This window comes from Papio anubis, chromosome 16, assembly GCF_008728515.1.
Source record: "Papio anubis isolate 15944 chromosome 16, Panubis1.0, whole genome shotgun sequence".
NCBI classification, from domain to species: domain Eukaryota; kingdom Metazoa; phylum Chordata; class Mammalia; order Primates; family Cercopithecidae; genus Papio; species Papio anubis.
Window position 1 is genome coordinate 26102097 of NC_044991.1, and position 21290 is coordinate 26123386.

At 45.7% G+C, this 21290-nt stretch overlaps 1 protein-coding gene and 1 long non-coding RNA gene across 4 annotated transcripts in view; one reads left to right on the forward strand and one right to left on the reverse strand.

The window, feature by feature from the left end:
- Positions 1 to 21290, forward strand: part of LOC101000755 (aspartate-rich protein 1-like) — a 181716-nt gene that overhangs the window by 152493 nt on the left and 7933 nt on the right. The gene's annotated exons all lie outside the window — the stretch shown is intronic.
- The window catches only part of LOC103888275, a 118599-nt gene that overhangs the window by 54066 nt on the left and 43243 nt on the right, over positions 1 to 21290 (reverse strand). The gene's annotated exons all lie outside the window — the stretch shown is intronic.

Genomic DNA, 21290 nt, shown 5'->3' on the forward strand with positions numbered 1-21290 from the left:
AGGAAGGAAACACACATGAAAGGTCTGCAAGCAGCTCAAGACACTTGAAAAAGATAGGCTCTGAGCTCCCCAGGAACCACTGCAAGAAGGGTAATAAGTGCTCCATTATTTCTTTCTTTTCTTTTTAGATGGAGTCTCGCTCTGTCACCCAGGCTGGAGTGCAATGGCACCATCTTAGCTCACCATAACCTCTACCTCCCGGGTTCAACCATTTCTCCTGCCTCAGCCTCCTGAGTAGCTGGGATTACAGGTACATGCCACAATGCCCAGCTAATTTTTGTATTTTTATTAGAGACAGGGTTTCACCATGTTGTTCAGGCTGGTGTGCTCCATCATTTCTAAGAGATTAAACAAGTCTTTTCTCGAGGGAGGTTGATATTTTCAATGCTGAGGCCAGGCATCTCTTCATAATTAAAAGTGGGGATATGTTTTACCGAAGGCCTCACTATTGATGGGATTTGGGCTCTGACATGTGCAAAGGTGACTTCCTGGCAGCCCTAGGACATGGAGATTTTCTCAGATGCTTGGCACAGAAAGTCACTGGCCATCTTTGGAGGAAGCATCATTTTTGGGAAACACTTCTCCATTGGATCCTGAGCCTCAGGTGGAAAACCAGGTCCTGTGTTGGGAATTTCTCTGGGAGGCTCCCTGGGTCTGGGGCTCCAGCTGCTCTCTGAGAAGAAGGTGTGAGGGGAGAGAACATGGCCCAGTCACACCCAGCCCCTCCTGCATGGTTCCTGCTGAGCAGGGTGTTAGAGGAGTGGGGGCATCAGCAGTGGTCAGGCCTGTGTTTCTGCGGGTGGGGCCAGGGAGGGACCCTCGGGGCGTCCTAGGGAGTCTGTCCCATGGCTCCTGTTTGACTTTGCTGTGGCTGCTGCTGTCACAAATGACCCCTAATTTAGAGGCTTAAAACATCACACATTGATTCCCTGGTCTGGAGTCAGACGTCCAAAATGAATCCCAGAGTCCTAAAATCAGGGTGCCAGACGGGCCAGGCTCCTTCTGAGGGTGCTGTGGAGAATCCATTTCCAGGATTTTTCCAGCTTCTAGAGGATGCCCTGGACTCCTGGCCCCTTCCTCCAACTTCAAAGCCAGAGCTCAGCATCTTCAAATCTATCTCCCACCTCTCTCTCTCTCCCTCCCTCCCTCCCTCCTTCCCTCCCTCCTGCCTCCCTCCCTCCCTCCTGCCTCCTTCTTTCCCTTATAAGGACCCCACCTTGGACCCACCCAGATAACCCAGGATCATCTTCCACCTCAGGCTCCTTCACATCCTCACATCTGTAAAGTCCCTGTGGCCACACAACACAGCATTTGGACAGGTCCCGGGACTGGGACACAGCCATCCCTGGGCCCTAATTCAGCCACCCACAGCTCCTTTCCCTCCTTCCTCTCTCCTCCGGGTATGAAAAGGGAATGCAGAGAGGTTGGTCAATGAATACACACCTACAGTTAGATGCAAGGAATGTGTTCTAATGTTGAGTAGCAGAGTAGGGTGACTATGGTTAGCAATAATGTATTGTATATTTCAAAATAGCTACAAGAGAGAACTTGAAATACACTCAACACATAGAAATGAGAAATACTCAAGGCCATACCCCAAATATCCTGACTTGATGATGACATGTTGGATGCACGGAACCAAACGGCACATGCGCCTCATAGAAATGTCCAATATTATGTATCAGTGTAATATTTTCTATGAATAAGAAAGGCAAAAAAAGAAGTTAAGCATAAACTAGCTATTTGACCTAGCAGTTCCAGCCCTAGGAATTTATCTAGAAGAAATGAAAGCATGCGTTCAAAAAGATGTATACATAAATGTTCTCAGCAACCTCATTCACTACAGGCAACAACTGGAAACAACCCAAGTGTCCGTCAGCTAGAGAATGGATAGACCCATGTGGTCTCTGCATACAGTGGAGTGCTGCTCAGTTATACAAAGAAAAGGAACTATGGATACAGGCCACAGGAGGGATGAACTTCAAAACATTACAGTAAGAAAAGAAGTAAAACTCCATCAGGGAAGTTGGTGAGTATGGACATGTTTTTGAACTGGCAGAATTTTACTGTGTTCATTGGGGTATTAGGTATTGAGTCCCTGTTGACCAGCTACTGTGGTAGGTACGGCATTTAGAGAAATAAGAAGCAAACACCAGCTCCATTGTGATGAGACTCACCCGATCAGCCATTTCTGATGAACACTCAGGTACCCTGACTCTCACTGCTCACATTTGCAGGCTTTACTTAATGCCACTTAAACCTCCCTATTCCCCAAATCTTCTTTCTTTTCTATTTTGTTTTTTAGACAGAGTCTTGCTCTGTCACCCAGGCTGGTGTGCAGTGGCACCATCTCAGCTCACTGCAACATCCATCTCCTGGGTTCAAGCAATTCTCCTGCCTCGGTCTCCCGAATAGCTGGGATTACAGGTGTCCACCACCACGCCCAGCTAATTTTTGTATTTTTAGTAGAGACAGGGTTTCACCATGTTGGCCAGGCTCGTCTCGAACTCCTCCTGACCTCAGGTGATCCGTGTGAGTAGGCCTCCCAAAGTGTTGGGATTACAGGTGTGAGCCACTGCACCTGGCCCCCAAGTCTCCTTTCTTTCCAACTCCCCTCATTAGACACAGCTTTTTAAAGCAATCCTTGCCATACCCATGGCTTCAATTGTTTTTTTTATATGCTCTGATGACAATAAAATTTAAATGTCATTTTTATATAACAACTTTATTTTACATGACACCTCATTTGCTACAATCATAAATTCAAAGTTGCTCTAAGAAGGTAATAACTAAAAAGTTGTCATATTTTAGTATGTAAATTTTAGGAAATTTCCGTGATGGTTTGACTTTGTGTGTGTATTTTTAAAACATGAGTTGTGATGTCACAGAATGGACTTAGCATACAGAGGTTTCTAACTTTCTACCAGAGAGCTCCCTTACAATGCAATACTTAAGAGTCCAAAACTATCTTTTCTTTTCTTTTCTTTTCTTTTTTTTTTTTCTTTTTGAGACGGAGTCTCGCTCTGTCACTCAGGCTAGAGTGCAATGGCACGATCTTGGCTTACTGTAAACTCCGCCACCTGGGTCCAAGTGATTCTCCTGCCTCAGTCTCCCAAGTAGCTGGTACTACAGGCACCCGTCATCGCGCCCGGCTAATTTTTTTAACTTTAGTAGGGATGGAATTTCACCATATTGGCCAGGCTGGTCTCAAACTCCTGACCTCATAATCCGCCCAGCTCGGCCTCCCAAAGTGCTGGGATTACAGGCATGAGTCATTGCGTCCAGCTGAAAACTATCTTATTCCCCATACCTATTCCTCTTCCTACATTCTCTGTGTAGGAGAAAGTCACTGCTGTTTACCCAGTCCTTCATACTACAACCTCAGCAGCCTGTTTTTCCTTTTACTTCCCCTGTTCTTCCACATCTAATCATCTAGTGCTTCCTGTTCTCTCTCCCAAATGATCAAAAGACTTTTCCATCCACTTCAGTCATTTCCACTGCCTTTAGCCTTACCTGTTCTTCCAGATGAACATAATGTCTCTCTCTCTCTTTTTTTTTTTTTTTGAGACATAATCTCTCTCTGTCGCCCAGGCTGGAGTTCAGTGGTGTGATCTTGGCTCACTGCAACCTCTAACTCCCGGGTTCAAACAATTCTCCTGCCTCAGGCTCTGGAGTAGATGGGACTACAGACACCCGCCACCATGCCAGGTTAATTTTTATATTTTTAGTAGAGATGGGGTTTCACCATGTTGGCCAGGCTGGTCTTGAACTCCTGACCACAAATGATCCACCCACCTCAGCCTCCCAACATAATGTCTCTTAATTGGTCCCATTGCTTCCGTCAGTCCTCTATTGTGCAGAGAGACCTCACTGCAAACACGTCTGATAGGGACTCCTCACCTCTGTGTGGTTCAGTGAGTCTCATGTTTCCAGAACAAAATTTAAACTCTACTTAAACTTTAGTGCTGGACAGTGAATGAGCCTTTGTATTCCAGGTTCATCCACTGTCCAGCAGTGTAGCCTCAGAAAACTGAATTCTAAGCCTTTGTTTGCTCATCTGCCTAAACTAACTGAGCAGTCATGGAACCTTTGGGAAGTTACTTGACTTTTCCAAAATGTGTACAATGGGACTGTTTCGGAGGGTTAAATGAGTATGCCACAGTTGGAACAGTCAGGTACATAATACTTGCCAGATGTTGACTGTTCATCTTTATCCTATGAGGCCAATGGTACCCCACTGTGGGGTTCTCAATTTTGTATAAGAAAATAAAACTTTATGATTTGTTAGTGAAAGAAATATCTGAGGCCAGAGGTGGTGGCTTATGCCTATAATCCCAGCACTTTGGGAGGCCAAGGCAGGCCCGTCATTTGAGGTCAGGAGATCAAGACTAGCCTGACCAACATGATGAAACCCTCATCTCTACTGAAAATACAAAAATTAGCCAGATGTGATGGCATGCACCTGTAGTCCCAGCTACTCGGGAGGCTGGTGCTGGAGAATCGCTTGAACCTGGGAGGTGGAGGTTGCAATGAGCCGAGATCATGCCACTGCACTCTAGCCTGGTGGACAGAGCAACACTCCGTCTCAAAAAATAAATAAGTAAATAAAAGAAATATCTGAGTACCCCTGTCATGGAAAGAAGAAACAGGAAGAAAAGGGAGTTGGTAAGTCGTAGCATTACAGAGCTGGGAAGGATGTGTTCCGTCCCTATTTTATAGACCAGGAGGGGAAAGTGTGATGTCTCCCAGGCTTTCATTCAGGATACACAGCCATGACTCTCTATTGAGAGTGGGACCTGGGCCCTGGGGCTAACTGTGGTCAAGTTGCAGACAAGAACTAACACTTGTAAGACAGGAGAGAAGTATTTAGTTAGAAAAGCAGTCAAAAATTTGTGTATAACTGCATTTGGTGAACAAATGAAAGCTGTCAGGCTTAGAAAAACAGAAATGCTGGTGGAACTGACTTTAGTAACCGGGGTTTTCTTTATTTTGTTTTTTTGTTTTTTTAGTTTTGTTTTTCAGACAGTTTCACCTTTGTCACCCAGGCTGGAGTGCAATGGTGCGATCTTGGCTCACTGTACAACCTCCACCTCCTGGATTCAAGCAATTCTCCTGCCTCAGCCTCCTGAGTAGCTGGGATTACAGGTGCCCGCCACCACACTGAGCTAATGTTTTGTATTTTTAGTAGAGATGGGGCTTCACCATGTTGGCCAAGCTGGTCTCAAATTCCTGACCTTGGGTGATCCACCCCCCTCAGCCTCCCAAAGTGCTAGGATTACAGGCATGAGCCACCGCTTCTGGCTGTACCAGGGTTTTCTGTTGAGTTTCTCGCCAAGGGTGACTTCCAATAGCAACCCCCCTGCACTTTTCTCAGGACTGGAAAGCTCAGGCAGCCCAGGGTGAATAAAAGCCTGAGTAGTGCCGTCACCACAGAGGGGCAGGGTGGCCACAGATGGGCAGCAGCAGGGATGGGCATTGTGAGGCCTTGGGTGGGGCTGTGGGGCTGGACATTGTGAGTCACTAGCCTGACCTGGCTGTTTCCTGGTAACCAGGTGACATAGGAAGCTTTGTGGGTTATAGGCATCAGCCAGGGCCAGCAGCCCTCAGTCGGTAGCTAGGAGGAGGAGGAGGAGGAGCTCCGACTGTGCTGTGTCCCAGCAGTTTTTGTGCCTCTCGGCACTTGTTGTGTTCATTTATTTTTCAGAGAAGATAGTAGGTCCCTGACCTCGTAGACCAGGCAGTTTGGGAGGTCGTGACTGAGGCCCCAGATCTGCCTGGAGTCAGGCTGCTTCTACAAGTGCTGTGCCAGCCTCAGTACTGTGGCTGCTCGGGCAGCACCGTTTCAGTTTCATCAAAGGCTCAGGCAGGAGTGGAGTGTGGGTGCCCGATGGGGTGTATACTGACCTGTTGCATCGACTCCAGCTGTGGCTGGTGCCGGGGGAAGGTGGCACCCTGTTATGAATCTGATATTTATGAGGCTGTGGCTGCTGCAACATCAGAATCCACTACTGTAGAGCCTGGCAAGCCGGATGTGGGAGCCACGGAGGGCCACGACCTGCAGCACATCAGCAACCAAAAGATGCCCACAGGTAAAAAAGCCATGGGTGTCGTTTACTCTCTGGCACACCTGTGGGTACCCTAACCCCCTTCCCATACCGTTATCCCCAGAGACATCCTCGGCTTCCAGCTCCATCCTGCCCATAACCAGCTTTCCCAGATCTGGGGCATGGGGGCAAAGGCTGACTCTGCCTCTTGTCTTTGTCGCTGAGCCTTTTTTGATCTAGAAAAGGGAGAGCCCTTTTCTCAATGAAATTTCAAAACCCCAATTTTGGAGTGCCCGTCCCATTCTCTAGCCTTACCTATCTAGCCAGTTTGGTACCTAAATGGAGGAACCAGGTAAGGGTCAGATTGTTTCTTCCATCCTTTAAGGTAGCTTATTTTTTAAAAAATTTTATTTATTTATTTATTATTTATTCATTCATTCATTCATTCATTCATATGGAGTCTCACTCTGTTGCCCAGGCTGGAGTGCAGTGGTGCGATCTCAGCTCACTGCAACCTCTGCCTCCTGGGTTCAAGTGATTCTGTAGCCTCAGCTTCCAGAGTAGGGCCTACACGTGCCTGCCACCACTCCCGGCTAATTTTTTGTATTTTTAGTAGAGATGGGGTTTCACCGTGTTAACCAGGATGGTCTCTATCTCCTGACCTCATGATCTGCCCACCTCAGCCTCCCAAAGTGCTGGGATTACAGGCATGAGCCACCACGCCCAGCCCATAATTTAATTTTTTTTAAAGTTCTGAGACACATGTGCAGGATGTGCAGGTTTATTACATGGGTAAAAGTGTGCCATGGTGGTTTGCTGCACCTGTCAACCCATCACCTAGGTATGAAGCCCTGCATGTGTTAGCTGTTTATCCAGATGCTCTCCCTTCACCTGTCCCCTGACAGGCCCCAGTGTGTGTTGTTCTCCTCTCTAACACTGTACATAGTCTAAGACCACTACCTTGCTGATGACAAATCTGAGTGATAGGTCGTGGGGGACTCTCTTGCCTGTTTTTGTCTGGAGAGCCTGCCTGGCTTCTGGTTCCTGATAAGAATGAGGACTTGGAGTGCAGTGTGAGAAACAGATGGCTCAGTGAAGAACTGTGATCATCCACTGGAGACCCTGGAAACAGCCATATCATTTAGATGGTGTGGGTTTGTGTGTAGGAGGGTTGGGAGGTAGCTAGGGGTAAATTAATGTGTAGTGATTGTGAGTGTGTTTGTAAATGTGTGTTTTCACCCAAAAATATGGCCCCCATGCCCAGCACAGTACAAATGTCACTTTTCTTGAATTCCTGGCCTATGGTGGTCCTCTCACCTCAGCCTCCAGAGTCATGTCTTCTAATAAACAGGAAGCAAAACTTCAGCACCACCATACACTTTACATAAATGACCTATTTCCTCCCTCACCACAGCTGTACCTGAAGGTCAGTTTAATATCCCTACTCCTTAGCTGGAGAGAGTGCAGAAAGGAGTGAACCCAGATTCTGACCTCCTGAATGGAGGAGGCAAAAGTGAACCCAGAAATGGGTCCCAATGTTGATGGTCTGTATTAATAACTCAACTGTGTCATCACTCAGACTTGGTGACAGGACCCCACACCAGGGAGTTCCAGCACCTATGTGTGCCCCTGGAACTGTGTGGCCTAGAAGCTGCCAAACTTTGCCCATCATCAAATGGGGCCCCAGTGGTCACATAACCGTGGGTGGCAAAAGGTACACGGAAGAACAGATGTTGGCATGGACATTACTGTGAAATACACATAGAAAGCCCACAGGCTTCTGGTCAGTTCATAGATTCTGAGAAGTGTAAGGGATCATGTAGAACAGTGCAGGTCAACATCTGTCAGTGCTGGGCTCATTCCTCAGCACTTGGTCAAAGCAGGGAAGATCAGGAAGATATTGCATTGTATTTAATAATAGGACTACCTCAGGCCTTAGAAATGCTCCAATCCATGGCTGGGCATGGTGGTTCACACCTGTAATCCCAGCACTTTGGGAGGCCGAGGCAGTGGATCACCTGAGGTCAGGAGTTTGAGACCAGCCTGGCCAACATGGTGAAAGCCTGTCTCTACTAAAAATACAAAGATTAGCCAGCCATGGTGGCCCATACCTGTAATCCCAGCTACTTGGGAGACTGAGGCTGGAGAATCACTTGAACCTGGGAGGTGGAGGTTGCAGTGAGCCAAGATCGAGCCACTGCACACTCCAGCCTGGGTGACTGAGTGAGACTCTGTCTCAGAAAAATAAAGAAATAAATAAAAATAGATGCTCCAATCCATAGCAGACAGACAAGGGCCAGTGCCACATCAGAACTCAGGACAGCATTATTATCAGCCTGGTGCCCATCACCCTCACTGGAGACCTCCTGCACAGCTAGGTGAGTGAGGCTCAGCACTCACCAGGTACTGATGCCCGTGATGGACTGTCCCACTGTCGGGGGCTGGGGTGAGCATCAGCAGCCACTGACTCAGTGGACGCACACACAGTGTGAAGAAACGGAAGACATGGGCTGGGCGCGGCAGCTCATGCCTGTCATCCCAGCACTTTGGGAGGTCGAGGTGGGTGGATTGCCCGAGGTGGATGGATTGCCCGAGGTTAGGAGTTCAAGACCAGCCTGGCCAACCTGGTGAAACCCTGTCTCTTCTGAAAATACAAAAATTAGCTGGATGTAGTGATGGATGCCTGTAATCCCAGGAGGATTCAGGAGGGTGAGGCGGAAGAATCACTTGAACCCAGGAGGCAGAGGTTGCAGTGAACCGAGATCGAGCCATTGCACTCCAGCCTGAATGACGGAGTGAGACTCCGCCTCAAAAAAAAAGAAAAACAAAGAGAAGAGGATAAATATCACAATGTTAGTACTCATATCTCTGAGACCCATTCTGAGTAGGAGTGAGCAGAATCTGGCCTTCCTGTCTACCGAGAGCATGGTGTGGACATCATCCTGAATGCCTCAAGAATGGAGTTTCATCGCTTTCTCTTGTCTTCTCCGTGTCTTTGTGTGATGATGGCAGTGACACCAGCAGAAGTTGGTGAGGAGCCAGAACAGGAATCAGGTCCCCACTTCTCTGACACAGAGCAGACAGGACACAAGTCAGCAGGGATAGCCTTCAGGGTCAGGACAGACACAGACAGGTCCCAGGCCTGATCTTCCTGGGGCTGGGACAGAAGAGTTTTCTTTTTCACCTCTTCTGGGAGTCACTTGAGGAATGGTCCTTGAGGAGACACTGTTGGCCAAGGGTTGTCTGGCCCAGAAATGTGTGTGTGTGTGTGTGTGTGTGTGTGTGTGTGTGTGTGTTTTTGAGATGGAGTCTCTGTTGCCCAGGCTGGAGTGCAGTGGTGCGATCTCAGCTCCATGCAACATCCACCTCCCAAGTTCAAGTGATTCTCCTGCCTCAGCCTGCCGAGTAGCTGGAATTACAGACATGTGCCACTATGCCAAGCTAATTTTTGTATTTGTAGCAGAGATGAGGTTTCTGCATGTTGGCCAGGCTGGTCTCAAACTTCTGACATCAGGTGATCTGCTCGCCTTGGCCTTCCAAAGCTCACAGGCATGAGCCACCGTGCCTGACTGAAATGTCTTTCAACTGGACAGACCCCTTAGCACTGGGCCTGTAGCTGCAGCACTCCCGAGTAGCAGGGGAGGTGGAGAGGGACACGAGTTCCAGTGCACCAGGAGCTCAGCAAAGGGATGGGGACTGATTTTAGAGTCCAGCTTATCCTTGCAACTCTTCTGTGGAATCCAGAACACATCAGTTTCCACTTATTTTATAGAAGGTTTGGAATCTTCAGTGTCAAACTCTATCTGTGTTGTGTCTTCCCACAGGGTGGATAGAGGAACCCTGGCTATGGGTGTTTCCTGCCAGGGCAGTGACTGTGTCTTCCTCATTAGTCCTTACCCCAGAGCTCAGTCCTGGGGAGAACATGTTAGGCCCCATGGGCACTGTAGTGAACACATCCCTGGGATGAGTTCTAGGTCAGCCCTGGGCTGGGATCTAGCGCATGTGTGGAAATGTTCCCTTCTCAGCCTGTCCAGCCTGTTGAGCCCTACACCAACCCTGGAGCCTGCCCCAGCTTCTGAGTCAGGGTCCCTGGAGATGAGGTTGAGCTCCTGAGGACAATGAGGTGCCCCGGCCCCTTGGCTCCTGCTTCTCTGATGGTGTCTAGACAGGGTGTGCAGGGCCACGGTCTTCCTGTGTGCACGCGCGCCCCCTGCTGGAATCCCTCTGGACCTGGATGTTGTCCTCATTGTTGTCATATCCCCAGCCCCACACAGTGACTGGGCCTTGTGTAGATGCCCAGGAAGTAACCATAAATGTATCGTAGGAGCAGAGCTGCAAACCATTTTGCTAGAAAGCACCAGGGGAGGGGGTTCATGTCTTCATCATGTCTGGATCTCCTGTGCCATCTAGTGCAGTTCTCAGTCATACGTGTGCCTCCTCATATTTAAATACATTTAAATATTTACAGTTAAAAGTTCAGGACCTGGCGTGGTGTCTCACACCTGTAATTCTAGCACTTTGGGAGGCTGGGGTGGGTGGATCAGCTGAGGTCAGGAGTTCGAGACCAGTCTGGCCAACATGGTGAAACCCCATCTCTACTAAAAATGCAAAAATTAGCCATGTGTGGTGGCGCACGCTTGTAATCCCAGCTATGCGGGAGACTGAGGCAGAAGAGTCGCCTAAACCCGGGAGGTGGAGGTTGCAGTGAGCTGAGATCATGCCATTGTACTCCAGCCTGGGCAGCAAGAGTGAACCTCCGTCTCAAAAAATTAAAAAAGAAAAAAGAACCTCATCACAACAGCCACCGTGCAATGGCCCAGCAGCTTTCTGTTCATGCAGCGGAGAGATTTCCATCCCCACAGAATGCTCTTTCACATCTGCTGTGAGCCTGGCTGAGGGGTCGATTGTTGAACTCCTCTAACTCAAAGCGTGCACATCAAAGTGGGAATCTCAGGGCTGTGAGATTGGAGGTGAGACCTATAATGGGCCAGTAGAAGGAAAAAGTTGAAACATAGTTCCTTCAGTTCCTGTTTCTCACTTGAAGGCTGGCAAGTGTGAGCAATGCCTTTCTAGAGACCTCTGACTCCCCAGAGCCCAGGGAGAGTCTGACAACACCGAGGGAAGGGCAGAGTGATTTCGTGTAACCCAGTGTGGCCTCACCTGGAGTAGTAGGGTGGGCGAGTTGCTCTCTGGAATAACTTCTTGTGGAGTTTTTGTCTCTAAACATTGGCCAATGGACACTGTCCATGAGGGCAGCTGCAGTGAGGCAGATCTGCAGGTGCAGAATGATACTCTAGGAGGATCTCTGGGAGCAGTTGGGTGACACCCGTTGCTTTGGAACCTAAGAAAAGGGCAATGAAGTCAGAACCGAAGGAATTATGTGTAGAAGTCTGACTTGTTCCTTTTGTATTTTAATAAGATAGAGATGAGGCCGTTTGTGTCCATTGGCTTTGTGTGCTGTGTTTGTAACCATTTTTTTTTCTTGCTCTGGTGTTTAATGGTTATCTTTCCAGAAGACCAGCTTTTCCTGTCTATGTCAGAACAAACATCAAAGCCTTGGTCTTTGACTTGGGAATGCAGGAGTCTTATTAGGTCCAGGCACTAACTAAGATGCAAGGTATCTGGTGAGACTCCCTCATGCTCACTACTTGAGCAGATTTGACAGAGATGGTCTCAAGATCTTCAGTCCCAGCTCCATATGCCGCATCCAGCAAAGCTCCCTGAGGGACTCTCACAGTCTCCAACCACCAGGCTTTTGACATTAACTCTGTGTCCTTTTAAGTCCCTGTGGACAGCCTGAGTTTAAAATCTCTACCACCAATTGAGGAAGACAGGCAAGTACTATGGTGGGACCCCTTTCTCTTTTGCCTTCTAAGGAAATGCAACTTTCCTGATGTGAGAAACAAACTCACCCATCCAAACCCAAAGAATGCACTCAGAGGCCTGCAGAACAGAGAAACTGAGAATTTTAATGATGGTCTTGCAAGATCGGGTGTCTGATGGGCAGACACACCCAGCACAGTTTCAGCAAGCAATTTATCCCCTAGTGTGCAGGTCCTTCCCCTAGTTAATCACAGGCTGAGTGCTATGGGGTCACAATCTTCCTGGGTATCACATACTGATTTTTCGGTAGGGGCTTTAGGTATTTTTTTTTTTTTTTTATGGTTGTCTTACCGCATTTTGTTGAAGCCCACAATGCATTGCCATCCTAGTCAGCTCAGGGGCTCTTCAACTATTTGACTTGTGACCTAAGTAGCTGAGCAGGCTGATAAAAACAGACAAAATGAGCTATTTTGCAGGCCAGAAAACTTTCAACTTAGACTAAACTTCTTTGTTAAAGTGAGGACAACTAAGCAGGGTGGAAGGGGGACCCCACAAGCCGGCATTGTCTATCCAACCAGGAGCCTAGTGTTTCTTCTGTCCTTTGCTGACCTAAACAGGTTCAAGGCACTTTGTTTTAAAAATGGACCACTGTATATTATTTCCTTCGCCTGATTTCTTTCCTTCTCAATTAATTTTGACATAAGAATATGATGAGGCATATAATGTACAACATACACAACAGTCCTTCTTGGGGTGGAGTTCAGTGGGAATGTCTTCCCATCTAATACATGACACGCTAGGATGTTTTTAAATGACAGCATCCATCATCAACTGTAATGCAGAGGCATTTTCCTCCACACCAGTTTTGAATTAGGCATTGTGACTTTACCAATCTAAATCAACTTCAAAGAAATTCTGTGGGAAAAGCTCTTGTCTTTTCCCTGTGCTAGGAGTGTTTTGTCTTTGACATGGACTCAGCCACTGTTTCAAAAGTAGTTTTGTGAAGTCATCAAGAGACGAACAAATCTGTGGAAGGGGTGCAGTAGAATTGATCTGATCCTCATAGCATCTTCTTTTGTCTCGTTGCAGATTTTACCATCACGTGTGCAGGGTACGTACCTTGAACTCACTTTTTGAGAAACCTACTTGCTGGCTTTAATATATAGGTACCTTAATCTGGGTTCCTGTTAAAAATATTGGGGGTGTGGTGAGAGCAAATGATTTTACAAGTGTATAGGTATGAGCAGAGGGGCTGTAGAAATGTGTGTGAACCCAGAGGACCAACCAGGAGATTTTGTGTGAGCCGATGTGTCTTCATCTGGAGTAGGAGAAGTGAGTGCAGCTCTCAGTGACTTATCGTGATGTTGGTGGTTCTAAAGAGTGGATTCTGGAGAATCTCAGCAGGGAAGAGGATGCCTTTCCAGGTAGGCAACAAGACATCAGATGGGATCTAATAAAACAGCATTTCCAGGAACCTTCATGTTTTACCTGCTGCTTGGGAGGCTCAGGGTTGGTGTAGAAAGAGAAAAAGGAAAAGTAAATATAAGCCACGTTTGTTATTTTCAGAGTTTAATGTCTTCATGGTGACAAGTACTATGTTTATGGGCTTTTGAGTATCTTGTGTTTTTGATCATCTCTTCTTGTTTTATTATTTAAAGATGATTTTTCTGAGAACACCTGCTCTTTTCTGCCTGTGCCACTGCAAAATGTCAGAGCCTTTGGTTTGGGACACAGTTCTGTCACAGGCAGTTACTTAATCCTGGAGAGAGAATTCGTCTGTGGTGTGCCCAGATGCATAGGAGAAGTGGATCCTCTCCTTATGAACGGTTGGGTTTCATGGCAGCACATTCATTTGTCTGTCCTTGCTGTTTACCTCTGGTATCAAGACATCTCCCTGGGCATGGAGGACAGAATGAAAATTCACTCTGGGCTCACTGCAAAAGCTGGTGTCTTGGAAATGGAGAGAAGCACAACCTTGAGTACACTGTCAGCATTCCATTTCTTCATGTGAATGAGAATATGCAGTTTTACCATCATTTGTGGAAGAGGCTTTCCTTTCCCCATTGTGTATTCTTGGCACCTCTGTTGAAGATCAGCTGACTGTATGTGTGCATTTAATTCTTGGCTTTCGATTCTATATCGCTGATACCTTTATGGAGATTGCCCCCACGCTAAGAAACTGTCTGTCTGAATTTCTCTGTAATGTCTATGGAGTTCAACCTCATGAACGTGCGTCTTCCAACACTATTCTTTTTCAATGTTACCGTAGTTATTTGAGGCATATAAAAATTCATTAACGTCTTAGGATTATCTTTTCCATTTCTGCTGTGGTGGCACCTTGGTTTGATAGCAATTGTTGTGAGTCTGTAGATCATGTGTGTGTGTGTTAATCAGGTGTGAGTAACCTATCCATTAAGATACGAGCCTTTCAACTTATTTGTACGTTCTTTACTTTCTAGAATCTTTATGTTGTCAGCTGATTAGTTAAATTTAACATGACTGATACAAATTTGTGATTTTTTTTTTTTTGAGACAGTGTCTCACTCTGTCACCATACTGGGGTGCAATGATGTGATCTCCACTCACTGCCACCTCCACCTCCCAGGTTCAAGTGATTCTCCTGCCTTATCCTCCCAAGTAGCTGAGACCACAGGTGCGTGCCACCACGTCCAGCTAATTTTTGTATTTTTATTAGAGACGTGATTTTACCATGTTGGCCGGGATGGTCTCGATCTCTTGACCTCATGATCCACCCACCTAGGCCTCCCAAAGCCTGGTATTACAGACATGAGCCACCGCACCTCGCCAAATTTGTGATATCTTTTATCAATATTTTGTATGTGTGAATGATTAGGCATCAAATAATATTATATAAGCTAGTTAACCAAAAATCACCCCCTTACTCAAGGACATTTCTTCATGAATTTGTTCGTTTCTATTGGTATACATTTCCTCATTTCAGTAGATCATGTATATTTGAACCTGGAAAGTTATCCTCGTGGCAGAAAGTTTTCAGAGTCACATCTCTCAGCTTCACTGGTGTAGGTTGCGCAGGCTGTGTGAGCTTGGCCTATTAGAATGAAGCCTGATCTTTAGGGAATCTCCTGAGGGAAAGTGACACAGAGCTGCTGAAGACCCTGATCAGAGGGAGCCAAAAGGTTGTGTGCACACACCGTAGTTCCAGAAGAAGACTTATAAGGAAGAAATCATGACTGTTTTTAATTTTAGCATTTTAATACTTAATTTTTTAAATGACCTCTATGAAGAAGAAATTGTGATCAGTCTGGTGCGGTGGCTCATGCCTGTAATCCCAGCACTTTGGGAGGCTGAGCTGGGTGGATCACGAGGTCAGGAGATGGAGACCATCCTGGCTAACACAGTGAAACCCCGTCTCTACTGAAAATACAAAAAAACTAGCTGGGCGTGGTGGTGGGTGCCTGTAGTCCCAGCTACTCGGGATGCTGAGGTAGGAGAATGGCATAAACCTGGGAGGCGGATCTTGCAGTGAGCCAAGATCACACCACTGCACTCTAGCCTGGGGTACAGAGTGACATTCCATCTCAGGAAAAAAAAAGTATAATCAAGAAAATAGAGTAATTTGGGTAAAATTGAATCCATTTCACCAATAAATTAAGTAATCCTTTAAAACAGATGCTAAATGTGGTACCAGCATAATTGGGTACTAGTGTACTTACACGGTCTTGAATACGTTAAAAAAATGCTGTTTGTTTTGTAGAGTTTCAAAACATTTGAGAGGGAAGAAGGCACTCTTCCATTGACCCTTAGTGTGTGGTTTAGTTCCATTTTGGATTGACTCTTTTGTGTTGCTGCATGATGCCTCTAGTACAAGGCCAAGGCCTCCATGTCTCCTGTCTTTCCTGATCCCCTCATCTGCCATCCCTCTTCCACTCAGGGGAATAGCCCAGCATCAACTCAGTCCATGCTTGTTAATCAACCACCTCCATACACCACATCCAGCAGAGCTCCCTGAGTGACTCACAGTCACAAACACCCAGGGCACTGATCTTTCCTCTGTGTCCTTCCAGCTTTTTCTATGGACAACCTGAGTTTAGTATGCCTACCACCAAGTGAAGATGATGACTGGGATGATGATGATGGTGATGATGATGTCCAGGTAAGAACACCTTTCTTTGTCTTCTAAGGAAATGTTGGTTTTCTGATGTGAGAAACAAACTCACCAGTCCAAACCCAAAGAATGGACTCAGGGAGCTGAAAAATAGAAGAAGTGAGTTTTTCTTTCGGTTTTTTTGTTTGTTTGTTTGTTTGTTTTTTTAGACAGAGTCTCAATTGGCCAGGCTGGAGTGCAGTGGTGCAGTCTGGACTCCATCTCCTGGGCTCAATGAATTCTCCTGCCTCAGCCTCCTGAGTAGCTGGGATTACAGGCATGTGTCTCCATGCCCAGCTAATTTTTGTATTTTTAGTAGAGACGGGGTTTCACCGTGTTAGCCAGGATGGTCTCGATCTCCTGACCTCATGATCCACCCGTCTCGGCCTCCCAAAGTGCTGGGATTACAGGCTTGAGCCACCGCGCCCGGCCAACGAAAGTGAGACTTTTCATGACAGTGTTTCAAGATCCGGTATCTTATGGGCAGACACACCCAGCACAGTTTCCACAAGCAATTTATCCCCTAGTGTGCAGGTCCCTCCCCTGGTTCCTCATAGGCTGAGTACTATGGGGTCACAATCTTCCCAGGTGTTGCCTATTGACTTTTGGGGAGGGGGTTTAGGTATTTTTCTAGGGTTGTCTTACTGCATTTTGTTGCAGCCCACAATGCATTGCCGTCCTAGTCAGCTGTAGCTGGGCAGGCTGATAAGAACAGACAAAGCGAGCTATTTTGCAGTCTAGTAAACTTTTATCTTAATCTTCTTTGGTTGAAGTGAGGGCAACTAAGTGGGGAGGAGGTGGGGCCAACAAGCAGGCATTGCCCATCCAAGCAGGAGCCTGGCATATCCTATTTCTTCTGTCCTTTGCTGACCTAAACCGGTACAAGACACTTTGTGTTAGAAATGGACCACTGTATACATTATTTCCTTCACCTGATTTCTTTCCTTCTCAATTAATTTTGATATAAAAATATGACAAGGCACATTATGTACAACATACACAATTCTCTTTGTGAGAATGGAGTTCAGTCTGAGTTTCTTTTCATCGAATACATGACACACTAGGATGGTTTTGAAGGACAGCATCCATCATCAACTGTAATGCAGAGGAATTTTCCTCCACACCAGTTTTTCTCCTTGGATTAGGCCGTGTACATTTACCAACTTAAATCACCTTCAGAGAAATTCTGTGGGAAAAGCTCTTGTCTTTTCCACACGTGTCCTCTATGCTAGAATGTTTGGCCTTTGACCTTGACTCACCACTGTTTCGCAAGTAGTTTTGTGAAGTCATCAGGAGACTAACAGATCTGTGTAAGGGGTGCAGCAGAATTGATCTAATCCTCATGGCATCTTCTTTTGTCTCATTGCAGATTTTACCATTGTCTGACCAGGGTACGTACCTTGAACTAACTCACTTTCTGAGAAACAAACTTTCTGGCTTTAACATATAGAAACCTTAATCTGGGTTCCTGTTAAAAATATTGAGGGTGCGGCGAGAGCAAATGATTTTGTAAGCGTATAGCTATGAGCAGAGGGGCTGTAGAAATGTGTGTGAACCCAGAGGACCAACCAGGAGATTTTGTGTGAGCCAGTGTGTCTTCACCTGGAGTAGGAGAAGTGAGTGCAGCTCTCACTGACTTATCCTGATGTTGGTGGCTCTAAAGAGTGGATTCTGGAGAATCTCAGCAGGGAAGAGGATGCCTTTCCAGGTAGGTAAGAAGATTGCAGGTGGGATCTAATAAAACAGCATATTCCAGGAACCTTCATGTTATACCTGCTACTTGGCAGGGCTAGGGAGGGTGTAGAAAGAAAAAGAAAAGGTAAATATAAGTGAACTTTGTTATTTTCGGAGTTTAATGTCATCATGGTGAGAAGTGTCATGTTTATGAGCTTTTGAGTATCCTGTATTTTCAATCACCTCTTCTTACTTTATCGTTTAAAGATGATCTTTCTAAAACACCTGCTGTTTTCTGCCTCTGCCACTGCAAAATCTCAAAACCTTTGGTTTAGGACAGAGTTCTGTCACAGGCAGTTACTTAATGCTGGAGACAAAATTTTTCTGTGGTGTGCCCAGATGCGTAGGAGAAATCAATCCTCACCTTATAAACTGTTAGGTTTCCTGGCAGCACACTCATTCGTCTGTTTTTCCTGCTTACCTCTGGTATCAAGAGTCTTCCTGGGCATGAAGGACAGAATGAAAATTCACTCTGGGCTCACTGCAAAAGCTCCAGTGTCTTGGAAATGGAGAGAGAAGCATAACCTTGAGCACACTGTCAGCATTCTATGTCTTTATTTGAATGAGAATATGCACTTTTACCATCATTTGTGGAAGAGGCTGTCCTTTCCCCATTGTGTATTTTTGACACCTTTGTTGAAGATCAGTTTACTGTATATGTGTGCATTCAATTCTGGGCTCTCTATATCTGTGAAACTTAACTTATGGGTGCCCCCTCGCTAGAACCATGCTGTCTGAATTTCTGCATTTTTTTGTATGTGTGGATTTCAATCTCATGAATGTGTATTCTCTAACACTATTTCTTTTTAAACATCATCATGGTTACTTGAGGCACATAAAATTCATTAAAATAGTAGGATTGTCTTTTCCATTTCTGCACAGATGGCTGTTACCAGTTTGATAGTAATTGTTGTGAGTCTGTAGATCATGTGTGTAGTATTGTGTGTTAGTCAGGTTTGGTCTTCCTATCCATGAATACAGGATGCCTTTCCACTTATTTGTACCGTCTTTACTTCCTAGGATCTTCATGTTGACAGCTGATAAGTTAGATTTAACATGACTGATAAAAATTTTTGATTGCTTATACCAATATTTAGTGTCATATATATTCATATATATATATATATATATATATATATATATATATATATATATACGATGAGAGAGAAGAGAGGGAGAGAGAGAGAGAGATGGAGGTTCACTCTTCTTGCCCAGGCTGAGTGCAATGGCATGATCCGGCTGGCTGTAACCTCTGCCTCCCCAGGTTCAGCGATTCTCTTGCCTGAGACTCTGAGTAGCTGGGATTACAGGTCCACTCCACCACCATGCCTGGCTAATTTTTGTATTTTTAGTAGAGGAGCGAGGGTTTTCACCATGTTGGCCAGGCTGGTCATGAACTCCTGACCTCCAGGTCATCCACCACGCCTCAGCCTCCCAAAGTGCTGGGATTACAGGTGTGAGCCATGGCGCTCGTAAGCAATTTTGTCTTAAAGCTAGTTAACCAAAAATCACCCCATACTCATGAACATTTTTCATGAATTTGTTCATTTTATTGGTATACATTTTCTCATTTCAGTAGATAATGTGTATTTGAACCTTTAAACTTATCTTCATGGCTTAAAGTGTTCAAGTCATGTCTCTCAGCTTCACTGGGTGTAGGTAGAGCAGGCTGTGACTTGGCTGTTTGAATGACTTGATTTTAGGGAATCTCCCCAGGGAGAGTCACACACAGGAGCCTGTTTGTTCAGAGTCTGGGGTAAAGAGGGTGTTTGCAAGTCGTTCCAGAAGAAGACACAAGGGAAATCATGGTATTTTTATTGTAACATTTTAATGATACGGATTTTTTAAATGATCTCTATGAAAGAAAAGAATGTGTGTGATTAATAGAATAGAGTAATTTGGGTAAAATTCAGTCCAATTTCACTAATAAAATAGGCTTTTAATCAGGGTTGGTTGGTGGAAGGTTGGGTTGGGATCACGTTAGAAAATGCTGTTTTGTTTCATTAGGTTTCAAAACATTTGAGAGGAGAAGCACTCTTCCATTTGACCCTCAGTGTGCATTTTGTTCAATTTTGGGTTGACTGTTTTGTGTTGCTGCCTGATACCTCCAGTGCAAGGCCAAGGCCTCCATGTCCTCTTTCCGGCTCCCCTTCTCTGCCATCCCTCTTCCACTCAAGGGAATAGCCCAACATCAACTCAGTCCATGCTTATTATTAATAGTCCATACAACAATTCTGGCAAAGCCTCGTAGGTGACTCAGTCACTAACCGCAGTGCACTGATCTTTCCTCTGTGTCCTTCCAGCTCATACTGAGGGACGACCTGTTTTTAAGATGCTCACCACAACATAAAATTAAGTGATAATGATGATGGGTGATGTCCGGAATAAGATCCCCTTTTTGTCTTCTGCAGCAATGTTGCTTTCCTGATTCTTTACTTCTAATTAATTTTGATTTGAAAACCTGGCAGTACACGGCCTGTACACGCACTATTGTCTTTGTGGGGCTGGAATTCAGTAAGCGTGTCTTCCCAGCTTCTACATGGTCCCTAAGCTGTGCTGCTTCTAAATGACAGCATCCAGTATCAACTGGTGTACTGAGGCATTTTTCCACAATACCAGTTTCCTCCTTGGATTAAGCATTGTACATTTTGCATATAAAATTAAATGTAAAGGTAAATTCTGTGAATAAGTCTTGTTTTTTCTATAGCTATCTTCTGTGCTAGTCTTTGGGGATTTTGACCTATGGCTCGAAATCACTGTACTGCCTTCTGGTTTTTATAGTTGTCCAGAGAATAACAGATCTGGCGTAGGCGCTGTAGAATCCTGATTCTCATGTTTTATTTTATATAATTGCAGATAACAGCTTGGAATGAAAATGGTATGTACCATGAAATAACTCACTTATAGAGGGAAAAACTTGCTAGCTTCAGTGTATAGAAACCCGATTCTGGGTTCCTGCTGGGAAAGAGGCTTGGGGTTCTCGTGAAAGTGATTCTGCCAGTATAGAACTCTGGCCCGAGAAGCTGTAGGGAAGTTTGTCAATCCAGAAGAAAGATGAGGGGATCATGTATGAAGCAGCGTGGGGTGGGAGAATAGCCCATCATTCAGCTTCAGCTAAAGTAGGAGGAGTGGGTGAGTCACTCTGTCTAATGACTTATCCTGGTGTTTTTCTTTCTAAAGACTTGATGCTGGAGAGTCTAAGTGAAGAGGAGACTCATCCAGGTAGGGAACTACGTGCCAGGAAAAATCCAATGGGAAAAGGTTCCCAGGAGCCTCCAGGTTATCCCTGCTGCTTGTGAGGAGGGGCTGAAGGAGGGAGTATGAAATCAGAAAGAAAATGGAAATATGTGTGAGGTCTGGCTTATTGTTTTCAGTTTCTTGGCATCATGGTAAGAACTGTCTCTATGGGCTTTGGGGGTGCCACGTTCATGAGAGATTCTCTTTGCAGTCCACCTGCTCTTTTCTGCCTGTGGAACATCAGAGCCTTTGGTTTGGATTAGTCAGCACTCCTAGGGATTGTACACAAGGGGTGTAGGCTTAAGCACTGGGTGTCATCTGTGATG